Genomic DNA, 23,727 nt, shown 5'->3' with positions numbered 1-23,727 from the left:
GGTGGCCCTTGCTGAAGTTTGATGGCGTACACGGTGTGTGACCTTCCTCCTCAGATTGTCTATCTGCCTTGAACAGGTGGTGGTGTGTGGCTGCTAGAGGGTTATTTTGCTGTCAGACTATGAACTCAATGGTGTTGCTGCGGCGTGAAAGATGTAGTGTAATGTGTTGCGTCGTGGCTTATAAAGCATGTTGGTTGTCGAAAGCGTCGCGGTTTAATGAAGCAATGAAATGTGCCAAGGAAAATGTGTTTAGTGCATTTTGAATGAGCCGCTTTGTGAATGCAAAGAAGAGAAAGTGGCCAGACTGATGAGTAAAGAGCGGATGTTGTGCGGTGATTGTGATAGGCGGATGTGTGGAACATGTTTGCTGTTGATAGTTTTGATAAAATGGGTGGCGGGCCGCGTATGTGTTTTGGATGAGAGTCTCCATGCGGCAGTGCAAAGCGATTTGGAATTCAAAAAGTTTCCCCGAACAGCTCTCGGGTGGCCTTGGCAACGCTCACGCCTCCCCGTCGGGGTATTGAACCCCGGTCTCCCGCGTGACAGGCGGGGATACTCACCACTATACTAACGAGTAAGCACACGGAAACGTTTTTTGCAGTTTGCCAGAGATTGCCAGCCACCTTTGGGCTTCAAAGATGCTGTGTCAGCTTGGAGGGGGCACGTTTCCATCACCATTTCGGCTTCGACTTTGGAGCCAGGCAGCCGACGCAGTACCACCGCTAAAGCTCTTGACTCAATCAATTCAATGTTATCCCTCATCCCACATCATTGATGTTACATCGCACAGTGATTTGCCTCCTCTCTGTGATGGCATACATTCAACACTTTCATCCAGTTCAGTCCTGTGACAGCTGCAGAGATCTGGACGGCGGGATCGCACTTTTGCGGGCTTGATATTGCACATCATCGGCCACTACAGGCAAGCAGGAAACGCATATGATTTTATTTTGCTTGTTTGCTTGTTTCTTTCTTTCTTTCTTTACTTGTTTGTTTTTCTCTCTTTTCCTGGCTTTGCAACAGAAGCAAGCACGATATGCAAAATACTTGGAGTTCAATGTTTTGGCCCACGCTGCATTATTCTTTTCCCCTTTCCCGACACCACACTTTAGAAAGAAATCCTTCGTGTGGGTATCGAGAAGGATTGGCACCATGGGCTCGCCGTGGATGACTTCAGGTACACGGTGTGCAAAAGTGCAAGATGGGCGTTGTTCTCTCGTGCTCACAGAAGTTTTGATCTTGGTGTTCCAAACAAGGACTGTTTTGAGCGAGAAAGCTTTTTTTGTGGCAGGAGTAAAAGGTTAACCAGAGGACAAGAAGATAAGGTGATTCGCATTCGAAGCAGACGTACAAGGAAAGAAGGATTAGTTTAGGCAGCATGTTGTTGTGTGAGCTGACTGAAAGTCGTGTGCTTTCAGATTGAATGTTAACATTCAAGAGAGAATGGCAGGATGCTGCAAGGGAATTAAAAAAAAATCAGGGCCGAGGGCTGATCACTCGAATACGTTGAGTAGCTCTTGCAAAGGGATCGCACAGGCTATGTGTATTGGGCATGTAGCATTCCCAAAACTTTCTTCAGTGCCTCTGAGCACCTTGTCTCGTTGCGCTTGTTACTGAGCCATTCGAGGTTATTAATCTTTGCCACCTTTCACTTCTTTCCGTCCAGGTGGCCCTTGCTGAAGTTTGATGGCGTACAAGGTGTGTGACCTTCCTCTTCAGATTGTCTTTCTGCCTTGAACAGGTGGTGGTGTGTGGCTGCTAGAGGGTTATTTTGCTGTCAGACTATGAACGCATTGGTGTTGCTGCCACGTGAAAGATGTAGTGTAATGTGTTGCGTCGTGGCTTATAAAGCATGTTGGTTGTCGAAAGTGTCGCGGTTTAATGAAGCAATGAAATGTGCCAAGGAAAATGTGTTTAGTGCATTTTGAATGAGCCGCTTTGTGAATGCAAAGAAGAGAAAGTGGCCAGACTGATGAGTAAAGAGCGGATGTTGTGCGGTGATTGTGATAGGCGGATGTGTGGAACATGTTTGCTGTTGATAGTTTTGATAAAATGGGTGGCGGGCCGCGTACGTGTTGTGGATGAGAGTCTCCATGCGGCAGTGCAAAGCGATTTGGAATTCAAGAAGTTTCCCCGGACAGCTCTCGGGTGGCCTCAGAAACGCTCACGCCTCCCCGTCGAGGGATTGAACCCCGGTCTCCCGCGTGACAGGCGGGGACACTCACCCCTATACTAACGAGGAAGCACACAGATGGGCTTCCTACAGTTTGCCAGAGATTGCCAGCCACCATTGGGCTTCACAGATGTTGTGTCAGCTTGGAGGGGGCACGTTTCCATCACCATTTAGGCTTCTACTTTGGAGCCAGGCAGCCGACGCAGTACCACCGCTAAAGCTCTTGACTCAATCAATTCAATTTTATCCCTCATCCCACATCATTGATGTTACATCGCACAGTGATTTGCCTCCTCTCTGTGATGGCATACATTCAACACTTTCATCCAGTTCAGTCCTGTGACAGCTGCAGAGATCTGGACGGCGGATTCGCACTTTTGCGGGCTTGATATTGCACATCATCGGCCACTATAGGCAAGCAGGAAACGCATATGATTTTTTTTTTGCTTGTTTGCTTGTTTGTTTCTTTCTTTCTTTACTTGTTTGTTTTTCTCTCTTTTCCTGGCTTTGCAACAGAAGCAAGCACGATATGCAAAATACTTGGAGTTCAATGTTTTGGCCCACGCTGCATTATTCTTTTCCCCTTTCCCGACACCACACTTTAGAAATAAATCCTTCGTGTGGGTATCGAGAAGGATTGGCACCATGGGCTCGCCGTGGATGACTTCAGGTACACGGTGTGCAAAAGTGCAAGATGGGCGTTGTTCTCTCGTGCTCACAGATGTTTTGATCTTGGTGTTCCAAACAAGGACTGTTTTGAGCGAGAAAGCTTTTTTGTGGCAGGAGGGAAGGGTTAACTAGAGGACAAGAAGATAAGGTGATTCGCATTCGAAGCAGACGTACAAGGAAAGAAGGATTAGTTTAGCCAGCATGTTGTTGTGTGAGCTGACTGAAAGTCGTGTGCTTTCAGATTGAATGTTAACATTCAAGAGAGAATGGCAGGATGCTGCAAGGGAATTAAAAAAAAATCAGGGCCGAGGGCTGATCACTCGAATACGTTGAGTAGCTCTTGCAAAGGGATCGCACAGGCTATGTGTATTGGGCATGTAGCATTCCCAACACTTTCTTCAGTGCCTCTTAGTACCTTGTCTCGTTGCGCTTGTTACTGAGCCATTCGAGGTTATTAACCTTTGCCACCTTTCACTTCTTTCCGTCCAGGTGGCCCTTGCTGAAGTTTGATGGCGTACAAGGTGTGTGACCTTCCTCCTCAGATTGTCTATCTGCCTTGAACAGGTGGTGGTGTGTGGCTGCTAGAGGGTTATTTTGCTGTCAGACTATGAACGCAATGGTGTTGCTGCGGCGTGAAAGATGTAGTGAAATGTGTTGCGTCGTGGCTTATAAAGCATGTTGGTTGTCGAAAGCGTCACGGTTTAATGAAGCAATGAAATGTGCCAAGGAAAATGTGTTTAGTGCATTTTGAATGAGCCGCTTTGTGAATGCAAAGAAGAGAAAGTGGCCAGACTGATGAGTAAAGAGCGGATGTTGTGCGGTGATTGTGATAGGCGGATGTGTGGAACATGTTTGCTGTTGATAGTTTTGATAAAATGGGTGGCGGGCCGCGTATGTGTTTTGGATGAGAGTCTCCATGCGGCAGTGCAAAGCGATTTGGAATTCAGAAAGTTTCCCCGAACAGCTCTCGGGTGGCCTTGGCAACGCTCACGCCTCCCCGTCGGGGTATTGAACCCCGGTCTCCCGCGTGACAGGCGGGGATACTCACCACTATACTAACGAGTAAGCACATGGAGACGTTTTTTGCAGTTTGCCAGAGATTGCCAGCCACCTTTGGGCTTCAAAGATGCTGTGTCAGCTTGGAGGGGGCACGTTTCCATCACCATTTCGGCTTCGACTTTGGAGCCAGGCAGCCGACGCAGTACCACCGCTAAAGCTCTTGACTCAATCAATTCAATTTTATCCCTCATCCCACATCATTGATGTTACATCGCACAGTGATTTGCCTCCTCTCTGTGATGGCATACATTCAACACTTTCATCCAGTTCAGTCCTGTGACAGCTGCAGAGATCTGGACGGCGGGATCGCACTTTTGCGGGCTTGATATTGCACATCATCGGCCACTACAGGCAAGCAGGAAACGCATATGATTTTATTTTGCTTGTTTGCTTGTTTCTTTCTTTCTTTCTTTACTTGTTTGTTTTTCTCTCTTTTCCTGGCTTTGCAACAGAAGCAAGCACGATATGCAAAATACTTGGAGTTCAATGTTTTGGCCCACGCTGCATTATTCTTTTCCCCTTTCCCGACACCACACTTTAGAAAGAAATCCTTCGTGTGGGTATCGAGAAGGATTGGCACCATGGGCTCGCCGTGGATGACTTCAGGTACACGGTGTGCAAAAGTGCAAGATGGGCGTTGTTCTCTCGTGCTCACAGAAGTTTTGATCTTGGTGTTCCAAACAAGGACTGTTTTGATCGAGAAAGCTTTTTTGTGGCAGGAGTAAAAGGTTAACCAGAGGACAAGAAGATAAGGTGATTCGCATTCGAAGCAGACGTACAAGGAAAGAAGGATTAGTTTAGGCAGCATGTTGTTGTGTGAGCTGACTGAAAGTCGTGTGCTCTCAGATTGAATGTTAACATTCAAGAGAGAATGGCAGGATGCTGCAAGGGAATTAAAAAAAAATCAGGGCCGAGGGCTGATCACTCGAATACGTTGAGTAGCTCTTGCAAAGGGATCGCACAGGCTATGTGTATTGGGCATGTAGCATTCCCAACACTTTCTTCAGTGCCTCTGAGCACCTTGTCTCGTTGCGCTTGTTACTGAGCCATTCGAGGTTATTAATCTTTGCCACCTTTCACTTCTTTCCGTCCAGGTGGCCCTTGCTGAAGTTTGATGGCGTACAAGGTGTGTGACCTTCCTCCTCAGATTGTCTATCTGCCTTGAACAGGTGGTGGTGTGTGGCTGCTAGAGGGTTATTTTGCTGTCAGACTATGAACGCATTGGTGTTGCTGCCACGTGAAAGATGTAGTGAAATGTGTTGCGTCACGGCTTATAAAGCATGTTGGTTGTCGAAAGCTTCGCGGTTGAATGAAGCAATGAAATGTGCCAAGGAAAATGTGTTTAGTGCATTTTGAATGAGCCGCTTTGTGAATGCAAAGAAGAGAAAGTGGCCAGTCTGATGAGTAATGAGCGGATGTTGTGCGGTGATTGTGATAGGCGGATGTGTGGAACATGTTTGCTGTTGATAGTTTTGATAAAACGGGTGGCGGGCCGCGTACGTGTTGTGGATGAGAGTCTCCATGCGGCAGTGCAAAGCGATTTGGAATTCAAAAAGTTACCCCGAACAGCTCTCGGGTGGCCTTAGCAACGCTCACGCCTCCCCGTCGGGGTATTGAACCACAGTCTCCCGCGTGACAGGCGGGGACACTCACCACAATACTAACGAGGAAGCACACAGAGATGCTTTTTACAGTTTGCCAGAGATTGTCAGTCACCTTTGGGCTTCAAAGATGTTGTGTCAGCTTGGAGGGGGCACGCTTCCATCACCATTTCGGCTTCTACTTTGGAGCCAGGCAGCCGACGCAGTACCACCGCTAAAGCTCTTGACTCAATCAATTCAATTTTATCCCTCATCCCACATCATTGATGTTACATCGCACAGTGATTTGCCTCCTCTCTGTGATGGCATACATTCAACACTTTCATCCAGTTCAGTCCTGTGACAGCTGCAGAGATTTGAATGGCGGATTCGCACTTTTGCAGGCTTGATATTGCACATCATCGGCCACTACAGGCAAGCAGGAAACGCATATGATATTTTTTTGCTTGTTTTCTTGTTTGTTTCTTTCTTTCTTTACTTGTTTGTTTTTCTCTCTTTTCCTGGCTTTGCAACAGAAGCATGCACGATATGCAAAATACTTGGAGTTCAATGTTTTGGCCCACGCTGCATTATTCTTTTCCCCTTTCCCGACACCACACTTTAGAAATAAATCCTTCGTGTGGGTATCGAGAAGGATTGGCACCATGGGCTCGCCGTGGATGACTTCAGGTACACGGTGTGCAAAAGTGCAAGATGGGCGTTGTTCTCTCGTGCTCACAGAAGTTTTGATCTTGGTGTTCCAAACAAGGACTGTTTTGAGCGAGAAAGCTTTTTTGTGGCAGGAGGGAAGGGTTAACCAGAGGACAAGAAGATAAGGTGATTCGCATTCGAAGCAGACGTACAAGGAAAGAAGGATTAGTTTAGGCAGCATGTTGTTGTGTGAGCTGACTGAAAGTCGTGTGCTTTCAGATTGAATGTTAACATTCAAGAGAGAATGGCAGGATGCTGCAAGGGAATTAAAAAAAAATCAGGGCCGAGGGATGATCACTCGAATACGTTGAGTAGCTCTTGCAAAGGGATCGCACAGGCTATGTGTATTGGGCATGTAGCATTCCCAACACTTTCTTCAGTGCCTCTTAGCACCTTGTCTCGTTGCGCTTGTTACTGAGCCATTCGAGGTTATTAACCTTTGCCACCTTTCACTTCTTTCCGTCCAGGTGGCCCTTGCTGAAGTTTGATGGCGTACAAGGTGTGTGACCTTCCTCCTCAGATTGTCTATCTGCCTTGAACAGGTGGTGGTGTGTGGCTGCTAGAGGGTTATTTTGCTGTCAGACTATGAACGCAATGGTGTTGCTGCCGCGTGAAAGATGTAGTGAAATGTGTTGCGTCGTGGCTTATAAAGCATGTTGGTTGTCGAAAGCGTCGCGGTTTAATGAAGCAATGAAATGTGCCGAGGAAAATGTGTTTAGTGCATTTTGAATGAGCCGCTTTGTGAATGCAAAGAAGAGAAAGTGGCCAGTCTGATGAGTAAAGAGCGGATGTTGTGCGGTGATTGTGATAGGCGGATGTGTGGAACATGTTTGCTGTTGATAGTTTTGATAAAACGGGTGGCGGGCCGCGTACGTGTTGTGGATGAGAGTCTCCATGCGGCAGTGCAAAGCGATTTGGAATTCAAAAATTTTCTCTTCCTGCTCTCGGGTGGCCTCAGCAACACTCACGCCTCCCCGTCGGGGAATTGAACCCCGGTCTCCCGCGTGACAGGCCGGGATACTCACCACTACACTAACGAGGCAGCACACAGAAACGCTTTCTACAGTTTGCCAGAGATTGACAGCCACCTTTGGGCTTCACAGATGTTGTGTCAGCTTGGAGGGGGCACGTTTCCATCACCATTTCGGCTTCTACTTTGGAGCCAGGCAGCCGACGCAGTACCACCGCTAAAGCTCTTGACTCAATCAATTCAATCTTATCCCTCATCCCACATCATTGATGTTACATCGCACAGTGATTTGCCTCATCTCTGTGATGGCATACATTCAACACTTTCATCCAGTTCAGTCCTGTGACAGCTGCAGAGATCTGGACGGCGGATTCGCACTTTTGCGGGCTTGATATTGCACATCATCGGCCACTACAGGCAAGCAGGAAACGCATATGATTTTTTTTTTGCTTGTTTGCTTGTTTGTTTCTTTCTTTCTTTACTTGTTTGTTTTTCTCTCTTTTCCTGGCTTTGCAACAGAAGCATGCACGATATGCAAAATACTTGGAGTTCAATGTTTTGGCCCACGCTGCATTATTCTTTTCCCCTTTCCCGACACCACACTTTAGAAAGAAATCCTTCGTGTGGGTATCGAGAAGGATTGGCACCATGGGCTCGCCGTGGATGACTTCAGGTACACGGTGTGCAAAAGTGCAAGATGGGCGTTGTTCTCTCGTGCTCACAGAAGTTTTGATCTTGGTGTTCCAAACAAGGACTGTTTTGAGCGAGAAAGCTTTTTTGTGGCAGGAGGGAAGGGTTAACCAGAGGACAAGAAAATAAGGTGATTCGCATTCGAAGCAGACGTACAAGGAAAGAAGGATTAGTTTAGGCAGCATGTTGTTGTGTGAGCTGACTGAAAGTCGTGTGCTTTCAGATTGAATGTTAACATTCAAGAGAGAATGGCAGGATGCTGCAAGGGAATTAAAAAGAAATCAGGGCCGAGGGCTGATCACTCGAATACGTTGAGTAGCTCTTGCAAAGGGATCGCACAGGCTGTGTGTATTGGGCATGTAGCATTCCCAACACTTTCTTCAGTGCCTCTGAGCACCTTGTCTCGTTGCGCTTGTTACTGAGCCATTCGAGGTTATTAACCTTTGCCACCTTTCACTTCTTTCCGTCCAGGTGGCCCTTGCTGAAGTTTGATGGCGTACAAGGTGTGTGACCTTCCTCCTCAGATTGTCTATCTGCCTTGAACAGGTGGTGGTGTGTGGCTGCATAGAGGGTTATTTTGCTGTCAGACTATGAACGCAATGGTGTTGCTGCCGCGTGAAAGATGCAGTGAAATGTGTTGCGTCGTGGCTTATAAAGCATGTTGGTTGTGGAAAGCGTCGCGGTTTAATGAAGCAATGAAATGTGCCAAGGAAAATGTGTTTAGTGCATTTTGAATGAGCCGCTTTGTGAATGCAAAGAAGAGAAAGTGGCCAGTCTGATGAGTAAAGAGCGGATGTTGTGCGGTGATTGTGATAGGCGGATGTGTGGAACATGTTTGCTGTTGATAGTTTTGATAAAACGGGTGGCGGGCCGCGGACGTGTTGTGGATGCGAGTCTCCATGCGGCAGTGCAAAGCGATTTGGAATTCAAAAGGTTTTTTCTTCCCGATCTCGGGTGGCCTCAGCAACGCTCACGCCTCCCCGTCGGGGAATTGAACCCCGGTCTCCCGCATGACAGGCGGGGATACTCACCACTATACTAACGAGGAAGCACGCAGAAATGCTTTCTAAAGTTTGCCAGAGATTGCCAGCCACCTTTGGGCTTCATAGATGTTGTGTCAGCTTGGACGGGGCACGTTTCCATCACCATTTAAGCTTCTACTTTGGAGCCAGGCAGCCGACGCAGTACCACCGCTAAAGCTCTTGACTCAATCAATTCAATTTTATCCCTCATCCCACATCATTGATGTTACATCGCACAGTGATTTGCCTCCTCTCTGTGATGGCATACATTCAACACTTTCATCCAGTTCAGTCCTGTGACAGCTGCAGAGATCTGGACGGCGGATTCGCACTTTTGCGGGCTTGATATTGCACATCATCGGCCACTACAGGCAAGCAGGAAACGCACATGATGTTTTTTTTGCTTTTTTGCTTGTTTGTTTCTTTCTTTCTTTACTTGTTTGTTTTTCTCTCTTTTCCTGGCTTTGCAACAGAAGCAAGCACGATATGCAAAATACTTGGAGTTCAATGTTTTGGCCCACGCTGCATTATTCTTTCCCCCTTTCCCGAAACCACACTTTAGAAAGAAATCCTTCGTGTGGGTATCGAGAAGGATTGGCACCATGTGCTCGCCCTGGATGACTTCAGGTGCACGGTGTGTAAAAGTGCAAGATGGGCGTTGTTCTCTCGTGCTCACAGAAGTTTTGATCTTGGTGTTCCAAACAAGGACTGTTTTGAGCGAGAAAGCTTTTTTGTGGCAGGAGGGAAGGGTTAACCAGAGGACAAGAAGATAAGGTGATTCGCATTCGAAGCAGACGTACAAGGAAAGAAGGATTAGTTTAGGCAGCATGTTGTTGTGTGAGCTGACTGAAAGTCGTGTGCTTTCAGATTGAGTGTTAACATTCAAGAGAGAATGGCAGGATGCTGCAAGGGAATTAAAAAGAAATCAGGGCCGAGGGCTGATCACTCGAATACGTTGAGTAGCTCTTGCAAAGGGATCGCACAGGCTATGTGTATTGGGCATGTAGCATTCCCAACACTTTCTTCAGTGCCTCTGAGCACCTTGTCTCGTTGCGCTTGTTACTGAGCCATTCGAGGTTATTAACCTTTGCCACCTTTCACTTCTTTCCGTCCAGGTGGCCCTTGCTGAAGTTTGATGGCGTACAAGGTGTGTGACCTTCCTCCTCAGATTGTCTATCTGCCTTGAACAGGTGGTGGTGTGTGGCTGCTAGAGGGTTATTTTGCTGTCAGACTATGAACGCAATGGTGTTGCTGCCGCGTGAAAGATGTAGTGAAATGTGTTGCGTCGTGGCTTATAAAGCATGTTGGTTGTAGAAAGCGTTGCGGTTTAATGAAGCAATGAAATGTGCCAAGGAAAATGTGTTTAGTGCATTTTGAATGAGCCGCTTTGTGAATGCAAAGAAGAGAAAGTGGCCAGTCTGATGAGTAAAGAGCGGATGTTGTGCGGTGATTGTGATAGGCGGATGTGTGGAACATGTTTGCTGTTGATAGTTTTGATAAAACGGGTGGCGGGCCGCGTCCGTGTTGTGGATGAGAGTCTCCATGCGGCAGTGCAAAGCGATTTGGAATTCAATAAGTTTTCTCTCACCCCTCTCTGGTGGCCTCAGCAACGCTCACGCTTCCCCGTCGAGGAATTGAACCCCGGTCTCCCGCGTGACAGGCGGGGATACTCACCAATATACTAGCGATGAAGCACACAGAAAAGCTTTCTACAGTTTGCCAGAGATTGCCAGCCACCTTTGGCCTTCATAGATGTTGTGTCAGCTTGGAGGGGGCACGTTTCCATCACCATTTAGGCTTCTACTTTGGAGCCAGGCAGCCGACGCAGTACCACCACTAAAGCTCTTGTCTCAATCAGTTCAATTTTATCCCTCATCCCACATCATTGATGTTACATCGCACAGTGATTTGCCTCCTCTCTGTGATGGCATACATTCAACACTTTCATCCAGTTCAGTCCTGTGACAGCTGCAGAGATCTGGACGGCGGATTCGCACTTTTGCGGGCTTGATATTGCACATCATCGGCCACTACAGGCAAGCAGGAAACGCATATGATTTTTTTTGCTTGTTTGTTTGTTTGTTTCTTTCTTTCTTTACTTGTTTGTTTTTCTCTCTTTTCCTGGCTTTGCAACAGAAGCAAGCACGATATGCAAAATACTTGGAGTTCAATGTTTTGGCCCACGCTGCATTATTCTTTTCCCCTTTCCCGACACCACATTTTAGAAAGAAATCCTTCGTGTGGGTATCGAGAAGGATTGGCACCATGGGCTCGCCGTGGATGACTTCAGGTACACGGAGTGCAAAAGTGCAAGATGGGCGTTGTTCTATCGGGCTCACAGACGTTTTGATCTTGGTGTTCCAAACAAGGACTGTTTTGAGCGAGAAAGCTTTTTTGTGGCAGGAGGGAAGGGTTAACCAGAGGACAAGAAGATAAGGTGATTCGCATTCGAAGCAGACGTACAAGGAAAGAAGGATTAGTTTAGGCAGCATGTTGTTGTGTGACCTGACTGAAAGTCGTGTGCTTTCAGATTGAATGTTAACATTCAAGAGAGAATGGCAGGATACTGCAAGGGAATTAAAAAAAGATCAGGGCCGAGGGCTGATCACTCGAATACGTTGAGTAGCTCTTGCAAAGGGATCGCACAGGCTATGTGTATTGGGCATGTAGCATTCCCAACACTTTCTTCAGTGCCTCTGAGCCCTTGTCTCGTTGCGCTTGTTACTGAGCCATTCGAGGTTATTAACCTTTGCCACCTTTCACTTCTTTCCGTCCAGGTGGCCCTTGCTGAAGTTTGATGGCGTTCAAGGTGTGTGACCTTCTTCCTCAGATTGTCTATCTGCCTTGAACAGGTGGTGGTGTGTGGCTGCTAGAGGGTCATTTTGCTGTCAGACTATGAACGCAATGGTGTTGCTGCCGCGTGAAAGATGTCGTGAAATGTGTTGCGTAGTGGCTTATAAAGCATGTTGGTTGCAGAAAGCGTCGCGGTTTAATGAAGCAATGAAATGTGCCAAGGAAAATGTGTTTAGTGCATTTTGAATGAGCCGCTTTGTGAATGCAAAGAAGAGAAAGTGGCCAGTCTGATGAGTAAAGAGCGGATGTTGTGCGGTGATTGTGATAGGCGGATGTGTGGAACATGTTTGCTGTTGATAGTTTTGATAAAACGGGTGGCGGGCCGCGTTCGTGTTGTGGATGAAAGTCTCCATGCAGCAGTGCAAAGCGATTTGGAATTCAGAAAGTTTCCCATAACAGCTCTCGGGTGGCCTCAGCAACGCTCACGCCTCCCCGTCGGGGAATTGAACCCCGGTCTCCCGCGTGACAGGCAGGGATACTCACCACTATACTAACGAGGAAGCACACAAAATGGTTTCCGACAGTTTGCCAGAGATTGCCAGCCACCTTTGGGCTTCAGAGATGTTGTGTCAGCTTGGAGGGGGCACGTTTCCATCACCATTTCGGCTTCTACTTTAGAGCCAGGCAGCCGACGCAGTATCTCCGCTAAAGCTCTTGACTCAATCAATTCAATTTTATCCCTCATCCCACATCACTGATGTTACATCGCACAGTGATTTGCCTCCTCTCTGTGATGGCATACATTCAACACTTTCATCCAGTTCAGTCCTGTGACAGCTGCAGAGATCTGGACGGCGGATTCGCACTTTTGAGGGCTTGATATTGCACATCATCGGCCACTACAGGCAAACAGGAAACGCATATGATTTTTTTTTTGCTTTTTTGTTTGTTTCTTTCTTTCTTTCTTTACTTGTTTGTTTTTCTCTCTTTTCCTGGCTTTGCAACAGAAGCAAGCACGATATGCAAAATACTTGGAATTCAATGTTTTGGCCTACGCTGCATTATTCTTTTCCCCTTTCCCGACACCACACTTTAGAAAGAAATCCTTCGTGTGGGTATCGAGAAGGATTGGCACCATGGGCTCGCCGTGGATGACTTCAGGTACACGGTGTGCAAAAGTGCAAGGTGGGTGTTGTTCTCTCGTGCTCACGGAAGTTTTGATCTTGGTGTTCCAAACAAGGACTGTTTTGAGCGAGAAAGCTTTTTTGTGGCAGGAGGGAAGGGTTAACCAGAGGACAAGAAGATAAGGTGATTCGCATTCGAAGCAGACGTACAAGGAAAGAAGGATTAGTTTAGGCAGCATGTTGTTGTGTGAGCTGACTGAAAGTCGTGTGCTTTCAGATTGAATGTTAACATTCAAGAGAGAATGGCAGATTGCTGCAAGGGAATAAAAAAAAAAGTCAGGGCCGAGGGCTGATCACTCGAATACGTTGAGTAGCTCTTGCAAAGGGATCGCACAGGTTATGTGTATTGGGCATGTAGCATTCCCAACACTTTCTTCAGTGCCTCTGAGCACCTTGTCTCATTGCGCTTGTTACTGAGCCATTCGAGGTTATTAACCTTTGCCACCTTTCACTTCTTTCCGTCCAGGTGGCCCTTGCTGAAGTTTGATGGCGTACAAGGTGTGTGACCTTCCTCCTCAGATTGTCTATCTGCCTTGAACAGGTGGTGGTGTGTGGCTGCTAGAGGGCTATTTTGCTGTCAGACTATGAACGCAATGGTGTTGCTGCCGCGTGAAAGATGTAGTGAAATGTGTTGCGTCGTGGCTTATAAAGCATGTTGGTTGTAGAAAGCGTCGCGGTTTAATGAAGCAATGAAATGTGCCAAGGAAAATGTGTTTAGTGCATTTTGAATGAGCCGCTTTGTGAATGCAAAGAAGAGAAAGTGGCCAGTCTGATGAGTAAAGAGCGGATGTTGTGCGGTGATTGTGATAGGCGGATGTGTGGAACATGTTTGCTGTTGATAGTTTTGATAAAACGGGTGGCGGGCCGCGTACGTGTTGTGGATGAGAGTCTCCATGCGGCAGTGCAAAGCGATTTGGAATTCAAAAAGTTTCCCCTAACAGCTCTCGGGAGGCCTCATCAACGCTCACGCCTCCCCGTCGGGGAATTGAACCCCCGTCTTCCGCTTGACAGGCGGGGATACTCACCACGATACTAACGAGGAAGCACACAGAAAAGCTTCCGACAGTTTGCCAGAGATTGCCAGCCACCTTTGGGCTTCAGAGATGTTGTGTCAGCTTGGAGGGGGCACGCTTCCATCACCATTTAGGCTTCTCCTTTGGAGCCAGGCAGCCGACGCAGTACCACCGCTAAAGCTCTTGACTCAATCAATTCAATTTTATCCCTCATCCCACATCATTGATGTTACATCGCACAGTGATTTGCCTCCTCTCTGTGATGGCATACATTCAACACTTTCATTCAGTTCAGTCCTGTAACAGCTGCAGAGATCTGGACGGCGGATTCGCACTTTTGCGGGCTTGATATTGCACATCATCGGCCACTACAGGCAAGCAGGAAACGCATATGGTTTTTTTTTTGCTTGTTTGCTTGTTTGTTTCTTTCTTTCTTTACTTGTTTGTTTTTCTCTCTTTTCCTGGCTTTGCAACAGAAGCAAGCACGATATGCAAAATACTTGGAGTTCAATGTTTTGGCCCACGCTGCATTATTCTTTTCCCCTTTCCCGACACCACACTTTAGAAAGAAATCCTTCGTGTGGGTATCGAGAAGGATTGGCACCATGGGCTCGCCGTGGATGACTTCAGGTACACGGTGTGCAAAAGTGCAAGGTGGTCGTTGTTCTCTCGTGCTCACAGAAGTTTTGATCTTGGTGTTCCAAACAAGGACTGTTTTGAGCGAGAAAGCTTTTTTGTGGCAGGAGGGAAGGGTTAACCAGAGGACAAGAAGATAAGGTGATTCGCATTCGAAGCAGACGTACAAGGAAAGAAGGATTAGTTTAGGCAGCATGTTGTTGTGTGAGCTGACTGAAAGTCTTGTGCTTTCAGATTGAATGTTAACATTCAAGAGAGAATGGCAGGATGCTGCAAGGGAATTAAAAAGAAATCAGGGCCGAGGGCTGATCACTCGAATACGTTGAGTAGCTCTTGCAAAGGGATCGCACAGGCTATGTGTATTGGGCATGTAGCATTCCCAACACTTTCTTCAGTGCCTCTGAGCACCTAGTCTCGTTGCGCTTGTTACTGAGCCATTCGAGGTTATTAACCTTTGCCACCTTTCACTTCTTTCCGTCCAGGTGGCCCTTGCTGAAGTTTGATGGCGTACAAGGTGTGTGACCTTCCTCCTCAGATTGTCTATCTGCCTTGAACAGGTGGTGGTGTGTGGCTGCTAGAGGGTCATTTTGCTGTCAGACTATGAACGCAATGGTGTTGCTGCCGCGTGAAAGATGTAGTGAAATGTGTTGCGTCGTGGCTTATAAAGCATGTTGGTTGTAGAAAGCGTCGCGGTTTAATGAAGCAATGAAATGTGCCAAGGAAAATGTGTTTAGTGCATTTTGAATGAGCCGCTTTGAGAATGCAAAGAAGAGAAAGTGGCCAGTCTGATGAGTAAAGAGCGGATGTTGTGCGGTGATTGTGATAGGCGGATGTGTGGAACATGTTTGCTGTTGATAGTTTTGATAAAACGGGTGGCGGGCAGCGTACGTGTTGTGGATGAGAGTCTCCATGCGGCAGTGCAAAGCGATTTGGAATTCAAAAAGTTTCCCCTAACAGCTCTCGGGTGACCTCAGCAAGGCTCACGCCTCCCCGTCGGTGAATTGAATCCCGCTCTCCCGAATGACAGGCGAGGACACTCACCACTATACTAACGAGGAAGCACACAGAAAATCTTCCTACAGTTTGCCAGAGATTGCCAGCCACCTTTGGGCTTCAGAGATGTTGTGTCAGCTTGGAGGGGGCACGTTTCCATCACCATTTAGGCTTCTACTTTGGAGCCAGGCAGCCGACGCAGTACCACCGCTAAAGCTCTTGACTCAATCAATTCAATTTTATCCCTCATCCCACATCATTGATGTTACATCGCACAGTGATTTGCCTCCTCTCTGTGATGGCATACATTCAACACTTTCATCCAGTTCAGTCCTGTGACAGCTGCAGAGATCTGGACGGCGGATTCGCACTTTTGCGGGCTTGATATTGCACATCATCGGCCACTACAGGCTAGCAGGAAACGCATATGGTTTTTTATTTGCTTGTTTGCTTGTTTCTTTCTTTCTTTCTTTACTTGTTTGTTTTTCTCTCTTTTCCTGGCTTTGCAACAGAAGCAAGCACGATATGCAAAATACTTGGAGTTCAATGTTTTGGCCCACGCTGCATTATTCTTTTCCCCTTTCCCGACACCACACTTTAGAAAGAAATCCTTCAAGTGGGTATCGAGAAGGATTGGCACCATGGGCTCGCCGTGGATGACTTCAGGTACACGGTGTGCAAAAGTGCAAGGTGGGCGTTGTTCTCTCGTGCTCACGGAAGTTTTGATCTTGGTGTTCCAAACAAGGACTGTTTTGAGCGAGAAAGCTTTTTTGTGGCAGGAGGGAAGGGTTAACCAGAGGACAAGAAGATAAGATGATTCGCATTCGAAGCAGACGGACAAGGAAAGAAGGATTAGTTTCGGCAGCATGTTGTTGTGTGAGCTGACTGAAAGTCGTGTGCTTTCAGATTGAATGTTAACATTCAAGAGAGAATGGCAGGATGCTGCAAGGGAATTAAAAAAAAATCAGGGCCGAGGGCTGATCACTCGAATACGTTGAGTAGCTCTTGCAAAGGGATCGCACAGGCTATGTGTATTGGGCATGTAGCATTCCCAACACTTTCTTCAGTGCCTCTGAGCACCTTGTCTCGTTGCGCTTGTTACTGAGCCATTCGAGGTTATTAACCTTTGCCACCTTTCACTTCTTTCCGTCCAGGTGGCCCTTGCTGAAGTTTGATGGCGTACAAGGTGTGTGACCTTCCTCCTCAGATTGTCTATCTGCCTTGAACAGGTGGTGGTGTGTGGCTGCTAGAGGGTTATTTTGCTGTCAGACTATGAACGCAATGGTGTGGCTGCCGCGTGAAAGATGTAGTGAAATGTGTTGCGTCGTGGCTTATAAAGCATGTTGGTTGTAGAAAGCGTCGCGGTTTAATGAAGCAATGAAATGTGCCAAGGAAAATGTGTTTAGTGCATTTTGAATGAGCCGCTTTGTCAATGCAAAGAAGAGAAAGTGGCCAGTCTGATGAGTAAAGAGCGGATGTTGTGCGGTGATTGTGATAGGCGGATGTGTGGAACATGTTTGCTGTTGATAGTTTTGATAAAACGGGTGGCGGGCCGCGTACGTGTTGTGGATGAGAGTCTCCATGCGGCAGTGCAAAGCGATTTGGAATTCAAAAAGTTTCCCCTAACAGCTCTCGGGTGAATTCAGCAAGGCTCACGCCTCACCGTCGGTGAATTGAACCCCGCTCTCCCGAATGACAGGCGGGTACACTCACCACTATACTAACGAGGAAGCACACAGAAAATCTTCCTACAGTTTGCCAGAGATTGCCAGCCACCTTTGGGCTTCAGAGATGTTATGTCAGCTTGGAGGGGGCACGTTTCCATCACCATTTAGGCTTCTACTTTGGAGCCAGGCAGCCGACGCAGTACCACCGCTAAAGCTCTTGACTCAATCAATTCAATTTTATCCCTCATCCCACATCATTGATGTTACATCGCACAGTGATTTGCCTCCTCTCTGTGATGGCATACATTCAACACTTTCATCCAGTTCAGTCCTGTGACAGCTGCAGAGATCTGGACGGCGGATTCGCACTTTTGCGGGCTTGATATTGCACATCATCGGCCACTACATGCAAGCAGGAAACGCATATGGTTTTTTTTTTGCTTGTTTGCTTGTTTCTTTCTTTCTTTCTTTACTTGTTTGTTTTTCTCTCTTTTCCTGGCTTTGCAACAGAAGCAAGCACGATATGCAAAATACTTGGAGTTCAATGTTTTGGCCCACGCTGCATTATTCTTTTCCCCTTTCCCGACACCACACTTTAGAAAGAAATCCTTCGTGTGGGTATCGAGAAGGATTGGCAAAATGGGCTCGCCGTGGATGACTTCAGGTACACGGTGTGCAAAAGTGCAAGGTGGGCGTTGTTCTCTCGTGCTCACAGAAGTTTTGATCTTGGTGTTCCAAACAAGGACTGTTTTGAGCGAGAAAGCTTTTTTGTGGCAGGAGGGAAGGGTTAACCAGAGGACAAGAAGATAAGGTGATTCGCATTCGAAGCAGACGTACAAGGAAAGAAGGATTAGTTTAGGCAGCATGTTGTTGTGTGAGCTGACTGAAAGTCGTGTGCTTTCAGATTGAATGTTAACATTCAAGAGACAATGGCAGGATGCTGCAAGGGAATTTTTAAAAAAATCAGGGCCGAGGGCTGATCACTCGAATACGTTGAGTAGCTCTTGCAAAGGGATCGCACAGGCTATGTGTATTGGGCATGTAGCATTCCCAACACTTTCTTCAGTGCCTCTGAGCACCTTGTCTCGTTGCGCTTGTTACTGAGCCATTCGAGGTTATTAACGTTTGCCACCTTTCACTTCTTTCCGTCCAGGTGGCCCTTGCTGAAGTTTGATGGCGTACAAGGTGTGTGACCTTCCTCCTCAGATTGTCTATCTGCCTTGAACAGGTGGTGGTGTGTGGCTGCTAGAGGGCTATTTTGCTGTCAGACTATGAATGCAATGGTGTTGCCGCCGCGTGAAAGATGTAGTGAAATGTGTTGCGTCGTGGCTTATAAAGCATGTTGGTTGTAGAAAGCGTCGCGGTTTAATGAAGCAATGAAATGTGCCAAGGAAAATGTGTTTAGTGCATTTTGAATGAGCCGCTTTGTGAATGCAAAGAAGAGAAAGTGGCCAGTCTGATGAGTAAAGAGCGGATGTTGTGCGGTGATTGTGAGAGGCGGATGTGTGGAACATGTTTGCTGTTGATAGTTTTGATAAAACGGATGGCGGGCCGCGTACGTGTTGTGGATGAGAGTCTCCATGCGGCAGTGCAAAGCGATTTGGAATTCAAAAAGTTTCCCCTAACAGCTCTCGGGTGACCTCAGCAAGGCTCACGCCTCACCGTCGGTGAATTGAACCCCGCACTCCCGAATGACAGGCGGGGACACTCACCACTATACTAACGAGGAAGCACACAGAAAATCTTCCTACAGTTTGCCAGAGATTGCCAGCCACCTTTGGGCTTCAGAGATGTTGTGTCAGCTTGGAGGGGGCACGTTTCCATCACCATTTAGGCTTCTACTTTGGAGCCAGGCAGCCGACGCCGTACCACCGCTAAAGCTCTTGACTCAATCAATTCAATTTTATCCCTCATCCCAGATCATTGATGTTACATCGCACAGTGATTTGCCTCCTCTCTGTGATGGCATACATTCAACACTTTCATCCAGTTCAGTCCTGTGACAGCTGCAGAGATCTGGACGGAGGATTCGCACTTTTACGGGCTTGATATTGCACATCATCGGCCACTACAGGCAAGCAGGAAACGCATATGATTTTTTTTTGCTTGTTTGCTTGTTTGTTTCTTTCTTTCTTTACTTGTTTGTTTTTCTCTCTTTTCCTGGCTTTGCAACAGAAGCAAGCACGATATGCAAAATATTCGAAGTTCAATGTTTTGGCCCACGCTGCATTATTCTTTTCCCCTTTCCCGACACCACACTTTAGAAAGAAATCCTTCGTGTGGGTATCGAGAAGGATTGGCACCATGGACTCGCCGTGGATGACTTCAGGTACACGGTGTGCAAAAGTGCAAGATGGGCGTTGTTCTATCGTGCTCACAGAAGTTTTGATCTTGGTGTTCCAAACAAGGACTGTTTTGAGCGAGCAAGCTTTTTTGTGGCAGGAGGGAAGGGTTAACCAGAGGACAAGAAGATAAGGTGATTCGCATTCGAAGCAGACGTACAAGGAAAGAAGGATTAGTTTAGGCAGGATGTTGTTGTGTGAGCTGACTGAAAGTCGTGTGCTTTCAGATTGAATGTTAACATTCAAGAGAGAATGGCAGGATGCTGCAAGGGAATTAAAAAAAATCAGGGCCGAGGGCTGATCACTCGAATACGTTGAGTAGCTCTTGCAAAGGGATCGCACAGGCTATGTGTATTGGGCATGTAGCATTCCCAACACTTTCTTCAGTGCCTCTGAGCACCTTGTCTCGTTGCGCTTGTTACTGAGCCATTCGAGGTTATTAACCTTTGCCACCTTTCACTTCTTTCCGTCCAGGTGGCCCTTGCTGAAGTTTGATGGCGTACAAGGTGTGTGACCTTCCTCCTCAGATTGTCTATCTGCCTTGAACAGGTGGTGGTGTGTGGCTGCTAGAGGGTTATTTTGCTGTCAGACTATGAACGCATTGGTGTTGCTGCCGCGTGAAAGATGTAGTGAAATGTGTTGCGTCGTGGCTTATAAAGCATGTTGGTTGTAGAAAGCGTCGCGGTTTAATGAAGCAATGAAATGTGCCAAGGAAAATGTGTTTAGTGCATTTTGAATGAGCCGCTTTGAGAATGGAAAGAAGAGAAAGTGGCCAGTCTGATGAGTAAAGAGCGGATGTTGTGCGGTGATTGTGATAGGCGGATGTGTGGAACATGTTTGCTGTTGATAGTTTTGATAAAACGGGTGGCGGGCCGCGTACGTGTTGTGGATGAGAGTCTCCATGCGGCAGTGCAAAGCGATTTGGAATTCAAAAAGTTTCCCCTAACAGCTCTCGGGTGGCCTTAGCAACGCTCACGCCTCCCCGTCCGGGAATTGAATCCCCAGACTCCCGCGTGACAGGCGGGGATACTCACCACTATACTAACGAAGAAGCACACAGAGACGCTTTCTACAGTTTGCCAGAGATTGCCAGCCACCTTTGGGCTTCATAGATGTTGTGTCAGCTTGGAGGGGGCACGTTTCCATCACCATTTAGGCTTCTACTTTGGAGCCAGGCAGCCGACGCAGTACCACCGCTAAAGCTCTTGACTCAATCAATTCAATTTTATCCCTCATCCCACATCATTGATGTTACATCGCACAGTGATTTGCCTCCTCTCTGTGATGGCATACATTCAACACTTTCATCCAGTTCAGTCCTGTGACAGCTGCAGAGATCTGGACGGCGGATTCGCAATTTTGCGGGCTTGATATTGCACATCATCGGCCACTACAGGCAAGCAGGAAACGCATATGATTTTTTTTTGCTTGTTTGTTTGTTTGTTTGTTTCTTTCTTTACTTGTTTGTTTTTCTCTCTTTTCCTGGCTTTGCAACAGAAGCAAGCACGATATGCGAAATACTTGGAGTTCAATGTTTTGGCCCACGCTGCATTATTCTTTTCCCCTTTCCCGACACCACACTTTAGAAAGAAATCCTTCGTGTGGGTATCGAGAAGGATTGGCACCATGGGCTCGCCGTGGATGTCTTCAGGTACACGGTGTGCAAAAGTGCTAGATGGGCGTTGTTCTCTCGTGCTCACAGAAGTTTTGATCTTGGTGTTCCAAACAAGGACTGTTTTGAGCGAGAAAGCTTTTTTGTGGCAGGAGGGAAGGGTTAACCAGAGGACAAGAAGATAAGGTGATTCGCATTCGAAGCAGACGTACAAGGTAAGAAGGATTAGTTTAGACAGCATGTTGTTGTGTGACCTGACTGAAAGTCGTGTGCTTTCAGATTGAATGTTAACATTCAAGAGAGAATGGCAGGATGCTGCAAGGGAATTAAAAAAAAATCAGGGCCGAGGGCTGATCACTCGAATACGTTGAGTAGCTCTTGCAAAGGGATCGCACAGGCTATGTGTATTGGGCATGTAGCATTCCCAACACTTTCTTCAGTGCCTCTGAGCACCTTGTCTCGTTGCGCTTGTTACTGAGCCATTCGAGGTTATTAACCTTTGCCACCTTTCACTTCTTTCCGTCCAGGTGGCCCTTGCTGAAGTTTGATGGCGTACAAGGTGTGTGACCTTCCTCCTCAGATTGTCTATCTGCCTTGAACAGGTGGTGGTGTGTGGCTGCTAGAGGGTTATTTTGCTGTCAGACTATGAACGCAATGGTGTTGCTGCCGCGTGAAAGATGCATTGAAATGTGTTGCGTCGTGGCTTATAAAGCACGTTGGTTGCAGAAAGCGTCGCGGTTTAATGAAGCAATGAAATGTGCCAAGGAAAATGTGTTTAGTGCATTTTGAATGAGCCGCTTTGTGAATGCAAAGAAGAGAAAGTGGCCAGTCTGATGAGTAAAGAGCGGATGTTGTGCGGTGATTGTGATAGACGGATGTGTGGAACATGTTTGCTGTTGATAGTTTTGATAAAACGGATGGCGGGCCGCGTACGTGTTGTGGATGAGAGTCTCCATGCGGCAGTGCAAAGCGATTTGGAATTCATAAAGTTTTCTCTTCCCGCTCTCGGGTGGCCTCAGCAACGCTCACGCCTCCCCGTCGGAGAATTGAACCGCGGTGTCCCGCGTGACAGGCGGGGATACTCACCACTATACTAACGAGGAAGCACACAGAGACGCTTTCTACAGTTTGCCAGAGATTGCCAGCCACCTTTGGGCTTCATAGATGTTGTGTCAGCTTGGAGGGGGCACGTTTCCATCACCATTTAGGCTTCTACTTTGGAGCCAGGCAGCCGACGCAGTACCACCGCTAAAGCTCTTGACTCAATCAATTCAATTTTATCCCTCATCCCACATCATTGATGTTACATCGCACAGTGATTTGCCTCCTCTCTGTGATGGCATACATTCAACACTTTCATCCAGTTCAGTCCTGTGACAGCTGCAGAGATCTGGACGGCGGATTCGCACTTTTGCGGGCTTGATATTGCACATCATCGGCCACTACAGGCAAGCAGGAAACGCATATGATTTTTTTTTTGCTTGTTTGCTTGTTTGTTTCTTTCTTTCTTTACTTGTTTTTTTTTCTCTCTTTTCCTGGCTTTGCAACAGAAGCAAGCACGATATGCAAAATACTTGGAGTTCAATGTTTTGGCCCACGCTGCATTATTCTTTTCCCCTTTCCCGACACCACACTTTAGAAAGAAATCCTTCGTGTGGGTATCGAGAAGGATTGGCACCATGGGCTCGCCGTGGATGACTTCAGGTACACGGTGTGCAAAAGTGCAAGATGGGCGTTGTTCTCTCGTGCTCACAGGAGTTTTGATCTTGGTGTTCCAAACAAGGACTGTTTTGAGCGAGAAAGCTTTTTTGTGGCAGGAGGGATGGGTTAACCAGAGGACAAGAAGATAAGGTGATTCGCATTCGAAGCAGACGTACAAGGAAAGAAGGATTAGTTTAGGCAGCATGTTGTTGTGTGAGCTGACTGAATGTCGTGTGCTTTCAGATTGAATGTTAACATTCAAGAGAGAATGGCAGGATGCTGCAAGGGAATTAAAAAAAAATCAGGGCCGAGGGCTGATCACTCGAATACGTTGAGTAGCTCTTGCAAAGGGATCGCACAGGCTATGTGTATTGGGCATGTAGCATTCCCAACACTTTCTTCAGTGCCTCTGAGCACCTTGTCTCGTTGCGCTTGTTACTGAGCCATTCGAGGTTATTAACCTTTGCCACCTTTCACTTCTTTCCGTCCAGGTGGCCCTTGCTGAAGTTTGATGGCGTACAAGGTGTGTGACCTTCCTCCTCAGATTGTCTATCTGCCTTGAACAGGTGGTGGAGTGTGGCTGCTAGATGGTTATTTTGCTGTCAGACTATGAACGCAATGGTGTTGCTGCCGCGTGAAAGATGTAGTGAAATGTGTGGCGTCGTGGCTTATAAAGCATGTTGGTTGTGGAAAGCGTCGCGGTTTAATGAAGCAATGAAATGTGAAAAGGAAAATGTGTTTAGTGCATTTTGAATGAGCCGCTTTGTGAATGCAAAGAAGAGAAAGTGGCCAGTCTGATGCGTAAAGAGCGGATGTTGTGCGGTGATTGTGATAGGCGGATGTGTGGAACATGTTTGCTGTTGATAGTTTTGATAAAACGGGTGGCGGGCCGCGTACGTGTTGTGGATGAGA

The 23,727-nt window shown here is 47.2% G+C and overlaps 2 non-coding genes across 2 annotated transcripts; both read right to left on the bottom strand.

The window, feature by feature from the left end:
- Positions 1 to 8,828: 8,828 nt before the first annotated feature.
- On the bottom strand, positions 8,829 to 8,900 carry trnad-guc (transfer RNA aspartic acid (anticodon GUC)). Its single transcript has one exon. It is a non-coding gene; the product is annotated as a tRNA-Asp (tRNA).
- Positions 8,901 to 12,155: 3,255 nt separating this feature from the next.
- On the bottom strand, positions 12,156 to 12,227 carry trnad-guc (transfer RNA aspartic acid (anticodon GUC)). Its single transcript has one exon. It is a non-coding gene; the product is annotated as a tRNA-Asp (tRNA).
- Positions 12,228 to 23,727: the final 11,500 nt, after the last annotated feature.

This window comes from Heterodontus francisci, chromosome 34 (assembly GCF_036365525.1).
Source record: "Heterodontus francisci isolate sHetFra1 chromosome 34, sHetFra1.hap1, whole genome shotgun sequence".
Lineage (NCBI taxonomy): Eukaryota > Metazoa > Chordata > Chondrichthyes > Heterodontiformes > Heterodontidae > Heterodontus > Heterodontus francisci.
Note: the sequence above shows the minus strand (reverse complement) of the source record. Positions and strands in the feature narration are given on the sequence as shown.